This window comes from Anabrus simplex, chromosome X (genome assembly GCF_040414725.1).
Source record: "Anabrus simplex isolate iqAnaSimp1 chromosome X, ASM4041472v1, whole genome shotgun sequence".
In the NCBI taxonomy this organism is placed as follows: domain Eukaryota; kingdom Metazoa; phylum Arthropoda; class Insecta; order Orthoptera; family Tettigoniidae; genus Anabrus; species Anabrus simplex.
In genome coordinates, this window is record NC_090279.1 from 174186708 (window position 1) to 174205141 (window position 18434).

The window sequence follows — 18434 nt, forward strand, 5'->3', positions numbered from 1 at the left end:
TTATTGCTCCTGTTTAATGATAATAATATTATCTTCGATATAAATCTCCTGACCCGAGAGACGGTGTCACCGTCTAGGAAGCCCGCCTCCCTCTTCAAGGGGAGGAATGAAATCATTTACTAGTTACATGATCCGTCATCATTTGCAAATTATTTGGGAAGGTATAAGCAATGCCAGACACCTTGGGTGCCATGGCAATCATATTTGGCACAAATATTGGAGTAGGTACCACAGGACTTGAAGGCTCTCTCATACTTTCATTATTTCCGTGGTATAATCTACATGAAATCACATTGAGAATTACCAGTGTCGAAACTGTGATTTGAACCTTGGAATATTCGAAGAGTGCAGCTGCCCATTCTTATCACGGAGTGTAAGTTAATGTGCTCGTCTATGCAAGAGGAAGAGAGGAATAGTTGTGGAACGTAAAGTGGCATAATATGTAAGTAGTTCCATTTTACCTTTCAGTTTTTGTGAAAAATAACCAGAAAAGGCATAAATGGTCTCCTATAAGCATCTAAATGGTTTTATTCTCATTTTTCGGAACAAATTAAATAGAATGTATCTTTCCCAACTTTTGCAACCGATAGTTAGTGAACAAATCACACACGCGGATGGACTGGCAGCAACGAATCCTGGATTAGCAAGAAATTTTCAAACACAACTGATAAGGATCGGAAAGGAAGCCGAAGGAGCACGCACCATGGGTTTCTACAGTATATTGAGTGCTGCAATGGCATATATTGAAGGGTATTTGGTAAGAGATGTCGAAGACCACATGCCATGTCAAGAGTGTGTTGATAAAATGAGAAGTAACCAGAGTCCACCTCCAGTAACGTCATTAATAAAAATCAAAGACAGAGATGGTCTTAGGTATTCAAAGCCAAGTTTTGTTTCACTGCTGATGAAACTGGGTCAAGTAACGGACGAAATTAAATCGGTAACGCTGGGCAAACATTCACCGAAATACTGTAGCCACATGTTGATAAAATCCTATTCTACAGTGTGGGAAAAGTGATCATCCTGTGGAACTAAGCAGAATAATTCTGCAGAATGAAAATTAACAAACAAAATTAGGCCTTTACTGCCTTAAAAAAATTAAAGTATTTAACTGAAAGAGTCCAAAGACATCAATAAAGGTTTGTACAAAATTAGTAGTCAGCTGTCTCGCTTATTATTACACAGAAAATTTGCTTAAGGCTTCATGAATTTATAATAAGCTCAACACGGGATCAAAGTTGAATTCTGATGAATCTCAGTATTTAAAGTGTATAGCATTCATTAATAACACCAGTAGAAGCTTTAGTGAAAATCGAAATTGATTCCAAAATTTTTATTATTATTATTATTATTATTATTATTATTATTATTATTATTATTATTATTATTATTATTATTATTAACAATAACCCCTAACCTTGTCTGTGTAACATCTTGAAATTGAAAATTAATTTACAAATCGCTTGCCTTTGCGGAAAAATAACGAGACGATCTTTTCCTTAAATCTTAATAAACAGCAAATTAAATTCTATTCTAGTCTTACTTGACACTAATCTTATTAAACATTTCCTTAAGGTGCGCAAAATAAATCTTTAAGGGAGCAAACAACGTTGAACAAAATCTGTGCCGTTGCCATAAATGCACGACCAGATTAAATCACATTGAATAATCAAAAGACACACACCCACACACACACACCACATTCATACAAGGGAACACGTATTTTTTATATACATTATTTTACAGCGATTCCTGCCCTTTTAACTTTACCCATTATTTTAAGCATGGTCACATCGATGGTTTCCTGAAGACGAATTCGTGTATAAAAATACTCTTTCTCCAATAGTGGCTAGTGATCGAAATTCGTGATATCACTTAGGTTGAAATATTGCTCAAACAACGATGGAGATTCATTTACATTTCTGAAATGTATTTGAAGATTCCACAATCATCACCATCACATGGGTTACAAGTCGCAACTATCGCGTTCGTGAGCTTCAATCGCATTATTATTATTATTATTCCTTATTCGTGAAATATAAATACACAACGTGTGCTCCACCAATAATAAATCTCATTGTGCTCCCAAAAACACAACAACAACTCATTCACCAATAATAAATTCTCCACTTAATAAATTACTTAATTATCATCCCGCAGGATAGCCGTATTCCAGGCACATCATGAACTGAGCACATTAAATCTCACATATGAGGAATCTAAGGTAATTTATAGCTCACGACCGTTTAATTCCATTTTAACCCGATCTTTACTTGATTTCATTATTATTCAAGTGATTATTATATCTGTCAATCCTCATGAAATATCGTGAAATAAGATGACTCGATCCTAAAGAATACAAGTGATCTTAAAAAGACACTAGGTTCGATCCCATCTCACAAATTTCACACGTCCCTTCAATCCAGATTAATTCCAATATTACAGGTAAATAACTAAAGTTTATCGCGTGGTCAGTGATTTTAGATATAAAACTCCTATGTATGGGAACTCCCTCAAAGATAGACTACACATCTAATCTAATAGGTTCCAAATTTCTGTCACACACACATGTAACTCGACTACCATGACACCTCTAGAAATGGAAAATGAAATGCTTCTAACTACAACAACTAATAGAGCTACGATTTAAAAATCCTCTCGTTTTACAAAGATGAGAAAGAAAATAAACTTTTAGATGGTATTCACGATGTTGGAGCAACAAGTACACCCCTCCATTGCGCAACGCATTATTATAAAATTTATTGCTTATGAAGGAGTTACAGCGGCGGAAATTTGCCAGAGATTGACTGCTCAGTTCGGTGATCAAACATTGTCAAGGACACATGTGTTTACCTGGCATAAAAAGCTTAAGGAAGGACGAGAACGTGTGGAAAATCAGCAACACGATCGCCGTCCTTAGACCAGCATTACAGATGAAAAAATTCGTGCGGTTGGATACATTATTGACGCACAATCAATGCTGCTTACTATTGCGAGCTCTTGAACAGGGCGAGGGTTACATATCGCCGCAAAAGTGAAACCAACCGATTCGAAAGGTCAACATCGTCCACGACAATCCTCGGCCCCATACTACAGCTCTAACTATCTCCAAGCCACAGGAAACGTACTGGAATACACTTGATCATCCTCCTTACAGCCCTGGCTTATCGCCCTGTGATTCCCATTTGTTCCGGCCGCTTAAACAAGCTCTAGGAGGGCAACGATTTGAAGATGACGAGAATGTGGAAGACGTCGTGCCCAACTGGCTGGTGACACGACCCTGCTCTTTTTAACGGCAGGGCATCAAAAAGCTGCTCATACGCTGGGATAAATGCATATCCAAAACAAGAAAATGTGAAGAAAAATAAATTGTAATTGCCATGTGTTTTCCAATAAATAAATTTAAATAAAAATAATATCCCGTTTATATTTGAATCCACCCCACCCTTCGTAATTGACGACCATCGGAAACACGCCCTTCTTCCGCTCCATCCAGTTCTGTATCGTCTCGGGAATCGATTACAGGAATGAGGGATACCGCACGATGGACATCTCACGTCGACGCGAGTGAGTTTCGTTGTATCACCGGTGGATTTGAACGTAGCGAACAAACAAAAGGACACGCATAATCTGCATCGCCATGTAATGGATATGCTCGGGCTTCACTCCGCGTCTGAGTCGTCAACGAATTTCAATCGTAGCCATCATAAACGGAGCGCCGTGCTCGGTCGTGGACGTACGCGGTTCATCGAGGTGGGTACTTGGGAATGAATGCTATTCCTCACCGTTCGTCGTACAACACACTGATCGCTTTCCCATGCCGGGTTCGAGTTCTGAATAATTCTCTTCCATCAACAACGGAGTGTTTTCTTTGCGAGAAACAATTTGCGTAGAATTTCGCTGTCGTAGAATTTTGCCTTCTTATAGAAGCGTATATATGGCGCTCCTAACAAGTTGTACTTGGACGACGACAACCGGTTGGCGTGGTTTCAAAGGCCTTGGAGAGCTCACGCCACTACTTCCAGATAGAACCCCAGTCCAGGGGCATATCTAAGTTAGAACTGTACACGTGCCAATTAAGCCGAGGAAAAATAATTAACTATATGTTCAAGCAATTTCCTAACCTTTTCTTTTTCTTTCAGCCTTATCGATATATTTTCATGTGCGCCTCTATTAACACTGCACGGACTCGATAACAAGTGTCATGTTGCAATACACATTCAGGTATATATTAATCAGGGGGAACACCAAGCATTGTCAGAATACGCCTTGTATCAGTATGAGGATCATCGTTGCCTTCTGTGTCCTACTGCTCGTGCTGGTAAGATTTTTAACTTAGTACCTTGTTTTTCAATTTTCTGGCCACTTTTCATAATTTTGCACTGTACTAGCTCCAGTACCCAGTTAACTCCCAAGATAATTTCGGCCAGTATTCAGGCGGGCTCTTTTACTCATCTATAGGAGATGAGTGGCAGCAGAAGAGACAAATCACAACTCAACAAACAATGGTCAATATAAAACTACTGTTGACCAGTTTTATGATATTTCGATATTTTAACACTAATTCCATTTCACTAGAGCCAAGAAGGGCCTTGGCCTATCAAGCGACCGCTGTTCAGCCCGAAGGCCTGCAGATTGCAAGGTGTAGTGTGGTCAGCACGACGAATCATGTTGGCCGTTATTCCTGTCTTTCTAGACCGGGGCCGCCATCTCACCCTCAGATAGCTCGTCAATTCTAATCACGGGAATGGCCGGGAATCAACCCCGGGGCCACCGGCTAAGAGGCAGGCACACTACAACTACACCATGGGGCCGGCCATCGATATTTTAGGCCTTAACATTTCGTTTCCTTACGACTCCGTGACATAAGGGCTTCTAATACAAAGCGAATCCGTCCTTGTCTTGTCTTCTCAAGCGATCGTTCCTTTTTCGATTTTTTCTCACTTTTTATAATCATATTCACAATTTTCCTAGTCGATATCGACCGATGACCAATCGGTTTTACACCTAAAGGTAATCATGTCTAAGCCGTCACTATATAACACAATTGATCAGTATCTCGATGTTGTTCGGCCCCGTGGTGTAGGGGGCAACGCATCCGCCTCTCACCCGGCGGCCCCGGACTCGACTTCCGGGCGGGTCAGGAGTTTTTAATTGTAAATGATTAATATCCCTGGCCTGGGGACTGGGTGTTTGTGTCGTCCTAAACGTTCCTTTCCTCACATTCAACACTTCACACTTCCGCTATTTCCAAATACACGCAGTTTCCGCACATCTGGTGCAGGTAGGGGCAAAAGATCTTTGTAGCATTAAAAAGAAAGCTCGGTGATGATGTGGATTGTCGTACGGTAAAAACTGTATAAGTCATAAATGATCAGAGAATTTATTCTCGATACGGTGACGATACGACCAATAACAAATGTATTCAAAAGTAAAATTTTAGGGACCCTTCCCTAAACTACCATTTTAGCCAGCGAGAATATAATTATTAATAGCCTAGACTGTACTGCCTTATGCCCCGACTTAACATGCCCATTTTCATTAAATACTGTTCTCACATTTTCTCATAGTTCGGCGTTGATATGGACTTAGTGTCCGACTCGTTGTCTGAACTGTCAGCGTGCTGGCCTTCGGTTCAGAGGTTCCCGGGTTCGATTCCCTGCCGGGTCGGGGATTTGAACTTGAACATTAATTGGTTAATTCCAATGGCACGGGGGCTGGGTGTATCTGTTGTCTTCATCATCATTTCATCCTTATCACGACGCGCAGGTCGCCTACGGGAGTCAAATAGAAAGATCTGCACCTGGCGAGCCGAACCCGTCCTGGGATATCCCGGCACTAAAAGCCATACGACACTTCATTTCATGGACTTAGCAACGAAAATTGAATTTTATGAACATCTCTGTTATCATAGACAAAACCGTAAAACTGTATAAGACATAAGTGGTCGAAAGTTTTATTTATTTATTTATTTATTTATTTATTTATTTATTTATTTATTTATTTATTTATTTATTTATTTATTTATTTATTTATTTATTTATTTATTTATTTATTTATTTATTTATTTATTTATTTATTTATTTATATAAGTCTGCACAGAGTTTCTCCTCCATGTTCAACAGACACTATGCCTATGGCTACATGAATGTATGTATGAATGAGTTAGTTAATTAATGAATGATTCCATGACTGAATTGTCATGCATGAATGAATGAATGAACACTTCTCGCAGGCACGGATAACCACCAACTGAGGAGAGAGCATTCGAATCGATGGGTAAATGCATGGGTGGATTTATGATTAAATGCATGAATAACTTTAAAATGTACCTTAATATGTGACTCCTTACGCGGGCGGAAAACCGTTCCACATGGAAGGGCCACACCTATAACTACAAGATCTTACCATTTTATGGCTTCATGAATTAATGACGAAAGTTTAATTCTATGTAATTAATGTAGTATTTTTCGATGGGATCATTAATAATATAGATACTTGGGAATTAAATTTTAGGCCTTTCTCTCAACGATCACTTCACTCAGCCTGAATAAAATTATTTATGGACTAGATTGTAGAGCCTAAGTTCCCGAATATAAATAACGATTTCCTTCAAATTAACTTGAGCCATTTTCTCACGATGCGCGTACATATAACCAAACAGATAGACAGACAGACATGAAGGAAAATTAAAAAGTGCATTTCCTTGTTACTGTGTACACGACCGATACAGAAATAACATTCTTTATAAATTCTGAGCAATGTACAAACAAAATGTTATTAGACATAATTATAGAGATTCATGAGCTCTACCAGTAGAAATGCTGACGAGTCGATAATTTTCCTTGTTATATGAATTCCTCTAGCGCCTAGTTAACGAGTACCGTCCCACTGCTATGCGATTTTGAGTATTCAAGCAATGAAGAGCCTGTCGATACTTAGAAAACGATTTAACTCCTACAATCGTGTGTTTTAGTTATGTTCTAAATATGGCTCTGACAGTATGAAAGTTTTCAAGTAGTGGTGGTCTTGAGCAGAACTACGCATTAGTGTTGCAATAGTACTTTCTGATCAAGTGAGGAAAGCAAAGGGAAGCTCTCCTATACCTCATCGTGCCTAGTATATCTCATAACAACACAGCCTTAAGAGGTGCTACTTGAGGATCCCCCCAGCTATCAGGCTAATAACCTTACAGAAACAAAGCTTTCAGCAGCTAATTTAATTTAATACATTACTTAAAGGGAAGGCTTCGAATCTATCGCAGCCGAATCTAGAAGCAAATTGCGTTCTGTTATTCCCCAAAGAGCCAGGGAAAATGGATGCAATTAGAAATAAATCACATTGAAAAATTAAAGTACTGCCTAATACTCCTAATAGTAATAATAGCGGGTGAGTTCGCCGGGCGGTTAGGGCTTCGCGGCTGTGAGTTTGCATCCGGGAGGTAGTGGATTCGAACCCCACTGTCGACAACCCTAAAGATGTTTGTCCGCATTTTCCTATTTTCACACAAGGCAAATGCTGGAGTTATACATTAATTAAGGCCAAGGCCGCTTCCTTCCCGTTCCGATGCTTTTCCTATCCCATCGTCGCCGTAAGACTTACCTGTGTCCGTGCGACGTAAATCAATTTCAATAATAATAATAATAATAATAATAATAATAATAATAATAATAATAATAATAATAATAATAATAATAATAATAATCTGACGTCTCCGAAAACCGTAAAAGAGTAGTTAGTGGGACGTAAAACAAATAACATTATTAATAATAATAATAATAATAATAATAATAATAATAATAATAATTCTAAAATCTGTTACTCCAAACGATGTTGTTGGCTATGTTTCTTGAAGCAGAAGCCTGCTGCGTAGACACAGTCTCGGTCACAAGCAGACTGTGACCGAGAAGGTTCGCAGGTAGTTCTCTGGAAAAGAAGAAAGACACACACTCCACTGACTTCTACGTCTGAATGTACTATTGCTAACATATCGATGCCTGATGAGGAACGAGAAAGGTGTTTCACTTCATTCATTAGAAGAAAGACATTGTTGAGAAAATCAATGACAACTGAGAAGTAAGAACGCACTGTCTGTGACCGAGAGGCAAGTCCACTCAAAACTCAAAACAGAAATAAAAAGTAACTCTGTTTCGCGCTAATCAAACGTCGCGCTGCACGAACAAGTCAAGCTAATTGCTAAATAATGCTAGTGTAACTTTAAAGCATCTCAGTCTTTCGAAAATAGTTATAATGTATACAACACTATAACATACCCGTAACTAATACACACTATTAAAACAAACATTACATGTTTCGTCCTAGAACAGCATCCTCAAAATATATCAGATCATATGTATGTATATACACTATTGTATACGTTGGGCGTCTCTACTTCTCAGTTGTTATTACAGCTGCCTCTGTGGATCAGCGGTAGAGTGTCGGCCTCCGGATCCCAAGATGGCGGGATGAGACTTGCCATTCTTTTAGACATGATACTGTATAGGCGTTTGGGCTTATGCCGTGTCAAAAAACTGTGCTCTGCGTCATCAGAAAAAAATCTCGACTGTCCATGAGAAAGGCTTCTTAAACATAGTTCTCTGTGAAACGAAAAGAATTTCACCTTATTTTCTTGACAGGCATAAGCCCAAACGCCTATACAGTATCATGTCTATAAGTACGGGCCGTGAAATCTACAATGGCAACATGCCATTCTTAGTTTATTAGTGTGCATTTTTACAAGTTTATTATAGTGTTGTATGTGTTACAATGTATTTATTTTTTGTCACAGACTGAAAACATGTAAAATAACCCTTACAAAGTCGAACAGGAAAATATAGCTTCCTTCTTAACAAAATAATGCTATAATAATTCAAATTTTCGAAAGGAATTATCGTATCAAAATGTATCGAATTGCAAACACAAAATTGCTAGTGATTCCCATGTCACAGCGGACATTCTTCAAATAAAATACTTACAGCACGTATATATAAATACAGAGTAAGTTACGAGAAGGAAAGCGGTAATGGTACTGTCGTTCACATTTCGAAATCTTTGTACCTCTTTTGCTGCCGGTCACTTCAGTTCCAGTTTGCTGGTTTGAACAGATTCTGTCTTAATCGTCTGTTCTTCCAGTCCTGTCCACTCTTTATTTCTTGGTTTGAAAGATAATCTGTAGTACCGGTATCTTGTCAGTGCAAAAATATTACAAATATTTCTTTGTTTTGATGTTTCAGGCAGTTGCCACGCAGCAGAGTTATGCAAAGCCGGTAAGTACAGTTCCTCAATTATGACAGAAATCGACACAGTTCTCAAATGTTAGTCTATGACACACAATGAACGGAGATCAGATGTGAAGCAGAATATTACCAATGCATGAGGTCAGCTTATACATACAAATTGAAATACATATACAATGTGAATCTACCTCTTTCAGGACTTATAGCGGTGTTCAGTAGATATTTTATTAAATATGAACTACGTCCAGAAACGAACTGATCCCATTTCAAGGAAAAAACCACTATGTGTTTAAAAATATATCCCGTCTGCACCATCCATGAGCAGTCCTTCTGCGGCCAGTTACAAGAACATTTCTGCATGGAGACCACCAACTGTACCTGCTTGTAGTACCTCGGCACACTCACTGAGAAACACCTGTTACTCCAACATCCGCCGCTTCCACAACCCACACTGAGCGTGTAATACTCCGGCACACACATTGAGAAACACCTGTAACTCCAATATCCGCAACTGCCACAACCCACACTGAGCGTGTAATACTCCGGCACACACACTGAGAAACACCTGTTACTCCAATACCTGACGCTGCCACAACCCACACAGTTCGTGTAATACTTCGGCACACTCACTGAGAAACACCTGTTAGTCCAATATCCACCGGTGCCACAACCCACACAGTTCGTGTAATACTCCGGCACACTCACTGAGAAACACCTGTTACTCCAATACCTGACGCTGCCACAACCCACACAGTTCGTGTAATACTCCGGCACACTCACTGAGAAACACCTGTTAGTCCAACATCCGCCGCTTCCACAACCCACACAGTTCGTGTAATACTCCGGCACACTCACTGAGAAACACCTGTTAGTCCAATATCCACCGGTGCCACAACCCACACAACGGCACACTCACTGAGAAACACGTGTTACTCCAACATTTGCCGCTGTCACAACCCACACAGGGGGAACTTCCTCTCCCTCCAGGACGGGAGGTAGACACATGACGTCAGAAGTTGTCTGCTCTACTCACTAAGGCAGAAGACGGGGGATGTTTAGACGTGTGGGGCTGATTCGTTGGTAGCGGCGGTGTGGTACGTTTTATGGTAAGTGCTCGTGGTCAATGAAGTATCTACTCTGTCTTCCGATAAAACTTTAAATTGTGTAATAGGAATTTTAGGGCGTACCTCATATAATTTTAAGGAATGCCACTAAGGATATTCCTGAAAGACATAGAGATTATTTATTTGTAGCAGCGATAACATATGTCTCTTTTAATGAAAATAAGAACATTGGTCCTCAGAGCCGTTCCCTTAAATCAATAATCAAATTTATTCACCTATTTCTTGGAGAGATGGGTGTTACTTTTGATCTGTGTGCAAATTGCTTCGTTATTCTTCTGTAAATCATTATATCTAATGCTTCCAGTTGCTGTCTTCCATGTTTCTCCGGCGTGCAACTTTAATATCCATGTGGAAGTACGCCCCAAATACTGTATCTACTGTACTTGTTTTAATCTTTAGGTATTTGCCGCCTTGTACATGTTTCCTTGGTTATGGAGGCTTTCTTTTCCTCACATCATGGATACTTCTGCTGTCAATGGTCAAGGCACTTCCGAGATAATTAAGTTCGCTATCTTGTTCATTTCTCTCATTGCCGTTTTTTTTTAGTTACATATAACATTGCTTTAGTGTTTACTTTGAGGTTAGAATTAGGGAGTATTTCACCCAATACTCTCTTCATTGCCTTTGCATTGTCAGCAACTGTTACAATTTAATTTGCTTATCGAAGGCAATCCTCACGTTTCCCATTCATTTTGTAACTAATTGTATTTTCCACTTCTTGGGTTAGTCCCTCCTGATGTTATAGGATGCTCGCATTTTTATTATTAAATTATCATCAAAATATAAGTCACCTCTCATGTGGATACCAGCCCAGTGGATACGCACAACAAACTTTATATTCACAGGTTCACTTGTTCTTGATACAACTTATACTACAACGTGAGCTAATTAACTTACTGAGCAACTGTACGCTACAATTACTAGCTGCAAAACAATCATATAGAATTTGCAATGTTATTTAAATCCCCAGCTACTTTCCACCAATATTCAGGCATGTTATTTTACTCGACCCACAGCAGCAATCCCATCTATCGGAGATGAGTGGCAACAGAAGAGACAAATCGCATCACCACAATGGTCAATGTAATATTACTGTCGATCTGTTCTATGAGCTCTCGTTATTGTACCCTTTAACATTTCGTTTTCTTTCGACTCTATTGTATTAGGGCATCTAATGTAAAGGTTGTCCTTCCTTCTTTGTCGACTCTCTCTTGTATTATTCTTCAAGCGATCGTTCCGTTACTATTTTTCTCATTTTAATAATCATTTTTACATTTTCCCTTGTCTACACTATACGGACCGATGACCATGCGGTTTTACGCCTTAAGATAATCACGACAAAGATCATCGCCAATTAACATGACTGAACAATATTTCCATGTTAGCAATGCTCGGAGCTGATACGGACTAACCAACAAACGTCTAAATTCATTGTATTATCATAGTTGGTATGTTAAAACTATACGAGATATAAATAATCGGAACATAATATATTCTCTAGAACTTTTGTTACGGTAGTAATACCCTTCAATAGGACCAATAGCATACGTTTAAAACAAATTTTAGGCTCCTTCCCCTAAATTACTTTTTCACCCGGCGTAAATAAAATTATTTATAGCCTAAACTCTAGTACCTTATTTCCAGGCTTTACATCCCAAATTTCATTAAATTCTATTCTCCCTTTTTCTCGTGGTTCGTCCTTGATATGGACTTAGAAACAAAAAATTAAATTCATTAATATCTCTGTTATCATAGCCGGTATGTATAAGACATAAATGATCAGAAATGTAATTATAGGTAACCGTAGTAAATTAATATTTACTGACTGGCCCACTAATAACATAAATATTTGAGAATTACATTTTAGGCATTTACCTAAATTACCATTTCACTCAGCATGAATAACATTACTTTTATCGTATATTGCAGTGCATAATTTCCCGACTTTAGATCCTGATTTTCATTACAATTCCCTTCACCCATTTTCGCATGATATCCGAACATACATACATACATACATACATACGTATAGACAGACATATGACGGAAAATTAAAAAGTGCATTTCCTTGTTAATGCGTACATGGTCGACACAGCAATTCTGATTAATGTACAGAAACAGCTTTTATTTTATATTTATAAGGAATTAAGGTGACAGCCTTCCGGAGTATCCTTGTTTTGGTACGTTCTTTGCATCAGATATTTTTAGTTTCAGTTTTCTGTTGTTTGCACGCATTCAGTACAAACCATCTGTCCTTCAAGCCCGAAGCTATCATTTTGATGTTTTGAAAAAAATCTTACAACCTGTGACAATAAAATTCGGTGAAGGGGAAGTCAGAACGGTCGATTCGGCAACACTGGCGACAAACAACGCTGCACCTGCGTAGCAGCAAGTTTTGATCACCTGCTCACAACGTTGTTCCTTTGAGCCTCATGTGTGCCGTGTATGACCTGTTTGACACAGTGTGTGTTTAGTGCGTTGATTCTGAACTGCGAACAGGAACATGAACGACCAAAAGATCAATGTACAGTATAGTTTTAAATTTGGCAAGGCACCGAAAGAAACGCATGCGATGCTGGTACGTATTTATGAAGATAAGCACTGTCCTTGAAGTGTGTGTACAAATGGTTCGCCCGTTTACGAGGAGGCCGGGAAAGTGTTTCTGACAACCCCCGTAGCGGAAGACCGGCGACCGCCGTCAGTGACGAAAACATTGAGAATGTGAGGATATTAATAACGAAGATCGGCGATTAACTATGCTGTCGTCTTGTACCACATCACTTGACTGACGATCAGAAGCAGGCACGTTTAGAGGCTTCACAGGCTATCTTCCTATTCCCACGACTCAAACTCGCTTTGAAAATAAACAGATTTGACGATATTCCTGACATCCGACAAAATGTGACGAGGCTTTTGAACACCATCCCGAAGGGAGCCTTCTTGCAAAGTTTCCAGGACATGTATCGCCGATCTCAGCAGTGCATACTTATGGGAGGGGACTATTTCGAAGGACAGTAAGGTCACTGTCGTGCATTGTTCATCTATGTTGATAGTACAGGACTATTCACCGAACTTTATTGTCACAGGTCGTACAACCCAACGTCAGTATGAAATTTAGAAATAAAATGTTTGTTTGTTTTAATGTTTCAGGAAAAGTCCGAGAATTCTGATGGCAACGTAAGTACAGTGCAACAATTACAATAAAAATCGTACTGTATAGTAAACAGAGCGCTATTCCCATAAGTTAAGGTTTGACACCCAAAAAACTAGCTTCAGAACTGAACCACAATATTGCCAATACAGTATAGGGCATTTATTAGAGTCATAAATTTTTGGCACTAGACGTGTATAAGGATAGGCACGTGGCAAATGCCACACATGAATCCACACAAAATTTACATTTATTAAATAACAAACAATACCATTGCTTAATTACAAATTAATGGATGTTAATTAACTTTTTGTCTTTGAAATCACACGTGTACACATTTTTCATTTATGTTGTCGACGATTTATTTCCCCTGAAGTTCCATGCGAGAGATTTACGAACTGGAATTCAAAATAAAATGACATTTACTGGATAATAACACAAAAAGCAGATTAAATTTTCTTAAGATTCTAAATGCTTCTGATTTTATCAAAATTCGTTATCATTCTCAGAAATAATGTTTCAATTCCTTACAGCCTAATGCCTGACTGTATCAGAACTAATAAACTAATTAGATGAATACGTTTGAGTGGTGTCTTTAAAAGTAGGAATATGTGGAATTTCTCAACTTCGCATGTTCTGACAATGTGCAAGATTTCAGATCTTGTTGAAGATAGGAATTGTTGGCAGAGGAAAGAATTTATTGCATTCCAATGATGAACAATGCATTGCTACACTGATGGAGAGTTTAGAGATGTAAGGTTTAGATCAATCATTTGAATATCATGTTACACTGTAGTAAAAACAAAGGTGAAGGCAATGAAAAATGAGAAAAATTCAAACTTCTGTGATCGCAAAGGAAAATTTAAATTAATAACCACGTGTTATTGAAACCAGGGCATCGGTATTAAGCAATGATAATTTGAGACGATATTCCTATGAGAATAAAATGAAGTGAAGGTAATGAGAAGCCTGTATTAAATTTTGGTGGCGATGATTTTTAACATAAATTTTTATTCATCGAAATAAGTTTAATAATCAAGCCAAGAATATTAGAGAGATTAATAATCAATTAAGATAATTTAGGCTGATACAATTTGTTGAACTAATAATTCTTAACTGTTTATTGTGATAATAAACACCGATAATTAACTATTGACGAAAATATAATAAATATTAGACTGTTTAATTGATAATCATATAATATAAAACTAATAAGAAATTGGCATTAGTAATTAATTAATTAAAAATGAATTTACAGACTATATTAAAAATCCATGAATGTTCTAAAAATGAGTGATGATGTTAATCGTTAACGACGATTTATTAAATGAGCAATTTTGAAAATATGTGAACTTATACCATTAATAATATGTATGCATGTTCAGTCCGTCAGCGCTAACGCTGGTTGGATCCTTAACAGCTACGCCATCAGCAATCATAGATGGCCTAGGCATCACTTAAGAGGCATAATAGGGAAATGAGGAGTGAGGTAGTTTCCCGTTGCTTTCCTCGCCGAGCCAGAGTTGCTATTACATATCAGTCTGCAGAGCCCACTGAAATATATACACCAACCGACCTTATGAGCAACATTTTCACACCATACATAGCCAAAGTTTACAACATTTTTGTAAAGCTGCTCTTTTGTCGGACATCACCCAGAACAAATCGAACTGCTTGTCTTTGCATTTTTTCCAGTTCTGGAATCAAGTAACCCCGGCGAGGATCCCATACACTGGAACCGTACTCTAGTTGGGGTATTACCAGAGACTTATATGCCCTCTCCTTTACATCCTTACAACAACTCCTAAATCCCCTCATAACCCAGTGCAGAGATCTGTAACCTTTATTAACAATCATATTTATGTGATCACACCAATGGAGATCTTTCCTTATACTAAAACCTAGGTACTTACAATGATTCCCAAAGGGAACTTCCACCCCATCAATGTGGTAATTACAATTGAAAAACTCACAAATTGACATTTAATCCCGTTTATCATCATACAATTGCCCACTGTCCTTCCCACAACATAATCGACGTCATTTTGCAGTTGCTCACAATCTTGTAACTTATTTATTAATCTGTACAGAATAACATGAATCTACAAAAAGCCTTATCTCTGATTCCACTTCTTAACACATACTATTGATTTATATGTATAAGAAAATATGAAGGTCCAAAGAATAGCCTAGAAGAACTCCCATCTTAATTATTACAGGTTCAAATAAAGCTTCGCCTACTATAAATCTCTGAGATCTATTTACTAGAAATAGCCACCCATTCAGTCACTTTTTATCAAGTCCAATTACACTCATTTTTGCCAGTAGTCTCCCATGATATACCCTATCATATGCCTTAGATATGTCAATCGCGATACAGTCCATTTGACCTCCTGAATCCAGAATATCTGCTATACCTTACTGGAATCCTGCAAGTTGAGCTTCAGTGGAATAACCTTTCCTAAACCCAGACTGTCTTCTATCAAACCAGTTATTAATTTCGCAAACATGTCTAATATAATCAGAAAGAATGCATTCCCAAACCTACGTGCAATGCATGTCAAACTGACTGGCCTGTAATTTTCAGCTTTATGTCTTTCACCCTTTCCTTTATACACAGGGGCTACCATGGCAACTCTCCATTCATTTGGTATAGTTCCTTCATGTAAACAATAACCAAATAAGTACTTATATATGGTATATATCCCTACCCATTGTCTGCAGTATATCTTATCAATTCCAGCTGCTTTTCTAGTTTTCAACTTTTGTAGCTTACTGTACATGACATAATTAATTTTAATGTGATAATTTGTATCGACCTAAAATAATTCTTTTGTCCAAGTTATGTCCAAAATATTTGCTTCTACTTTACTGCGGTCTTCACAGCCATGTGTCCTTAATATGTATTCAGAATTATATTTAAGTATCATCAAAATCTAATTTACCTCTCATTCAGATACAAACAACAAACATTATATTATAGGTCGACTTGTACCTTATACAACGTATACAACAAAATGCCCTCATTAACGTATTGTGCGATTATATACTGTATATACGTATATATTGAAAATATAAGGTGAGAGATTTCTGGCCTGTCCTTATTTTGTTTCTATAGCTACTAGTCATTTGGCATTCCATGCATGTGCTACATTGTTTTGGTTTGAAAGGGTATTTTGATGCCCGCCGTCAGAACAAAAATGTATAAATAAAACACTTCTCTCTTTCTTGTTTCAGATACCAGAGGGTCTTTACTATGTACCGGTAAGTACAGTATGCCAATATCATATCATAAAGTGCATAGAGTGACTTTCTTGTAAGTTATGACACCACACCCAAGAAACAAGACTCAGAATCTAAATAGAATATTACCAGTACTCTGTTCCTTTTAAAATAAAACTAATTCTTTTCATGCTAAGCAACGTTATCATATTCGTCCATGTCGCTTTATGTTATTAATCATATGCTGTATACAAACACCTTTAAACACAATGTAGATATGCATCTCGTGAGCAGAATTTGGAGACTCAAAGTAAATCTTTACACTTTATAAATACTTCAGAAAGTATATTCATAGAATTTAACACACACACTGAAACAGACTTCAATGGTCCAGCAAGAAAACATTTTTTCACTGGAATCAATATATTTTTCAAGAAGTCTCCTCCTTCAGCGGTCACCTCACACCGCGGTCAGCGGTCAGAGACATTTCACAAATTGAGCTGAATTAAGCCGCCGTTCACGACCGCCCCGAACACATTGTTCAGTCCTGAGACAGACTATTACAGTCAACCGTTTTCACATCTACCCATCAGAGCAGTATGTAGTTCTCTTTTCTGGTCCATCATAAATACTTTTCTAGGATTTATCGTACGTTCTCCATAGCTCAGCAACAAACAATTCTGTAAATTGAGCGGGACCGAGTAGGTGCCGTTCTTGAAAAAAGTCTTCAAAAGCGAACAAATTTAAAGATAATTTTGGTTGGAATAATATTTGAAAAAATTAAGGCCTGTACCTTTTATCGCTAGTACGAAGAGTATACAAACTCGCATCTGAATAAACGTTTGTCATTGTTTGAAACTTGTGCCACTAAAAAGAAACTAGAAAATACTGCAATAGAAACCACACTAAATATAGTCCAGTATAGTTCTAATATACCTAGAGTACAGTATCGGCACACACCGGGGTTTTACCGTAATTTATATCTATTAAACATTATGCTTGTTTTATTGTATGGTAGCCCCTACTATTTATGTATTTCATTATTTCATTAGTTATTAATTAGTTCATTTATTTACTCATTAGTTATTGGATGATTACTGATTTATTTATTTATTCACTTATTTAATAATATTCTCACTGTTCTTCTTTCTAGGGTGGGTATTTACCCAACTAAATCTAAATGATCCAGTACTCTTGCAAGTATCCAAGTGTCTAAAGAATGATCCACTACTTTCGAAGAACTTTCCTATACCTACCAACATCATGATTTACGTTGATTGTTCGCACTGGAGAAGAGCTTTGCTTGTATAGCTCTTCAGTATAAAAGAAAATTGTGCTTATCTTAACAAAAAATAAACAAGAATTTAAAAATTATCTATGTTCATATAATACCCCTCTTTACCTTGTTTGCCTAACACCACGTGATAAAGCAAGCGCTTGGAAAAATTACTGTGCCTTTATTGTCACCCAGATCCACTGTCTGCCATTGCGGTGCTCAGAAATGTAATTAAACGCCACAAACCTACAATGAGCTGCAGCTACCACTGAACTCTTCGTTGTCTGCTTATTACATAATATATATAATTAATGTTTATATTTGTAAAAATATAATGAACAGATTACCTTAAATTAATCAGTATATGGTCCCTATACTGAAAGGCTTGCACTTAATTAGAGTCATGAATTATTCTGGCAATCATT

General features: G+C 37.7%; 1 long non-coding RNA gene across 1 annotated transcript; it reads left to right on the plus strand.

Moving 5' to 3' along the window:
• The first annotated feature begins 4236 nt into the window (after positions 1-4236).
• Positions 4237-18107, plus strand: LOC137503045 (uncharacterized). The gene is made up of 5 exons (XR_011019015.1): positions 4237-4321; positions 9234-9266; positions 13511-13537; positions 16749-16775; positions 17887-18107. It is a non-coding gene; the product is annotated as an uncharacterized lncRNA (long non-coding RNA).
• Positions 18108-18434: the final 327 nt, after the last annotated feature.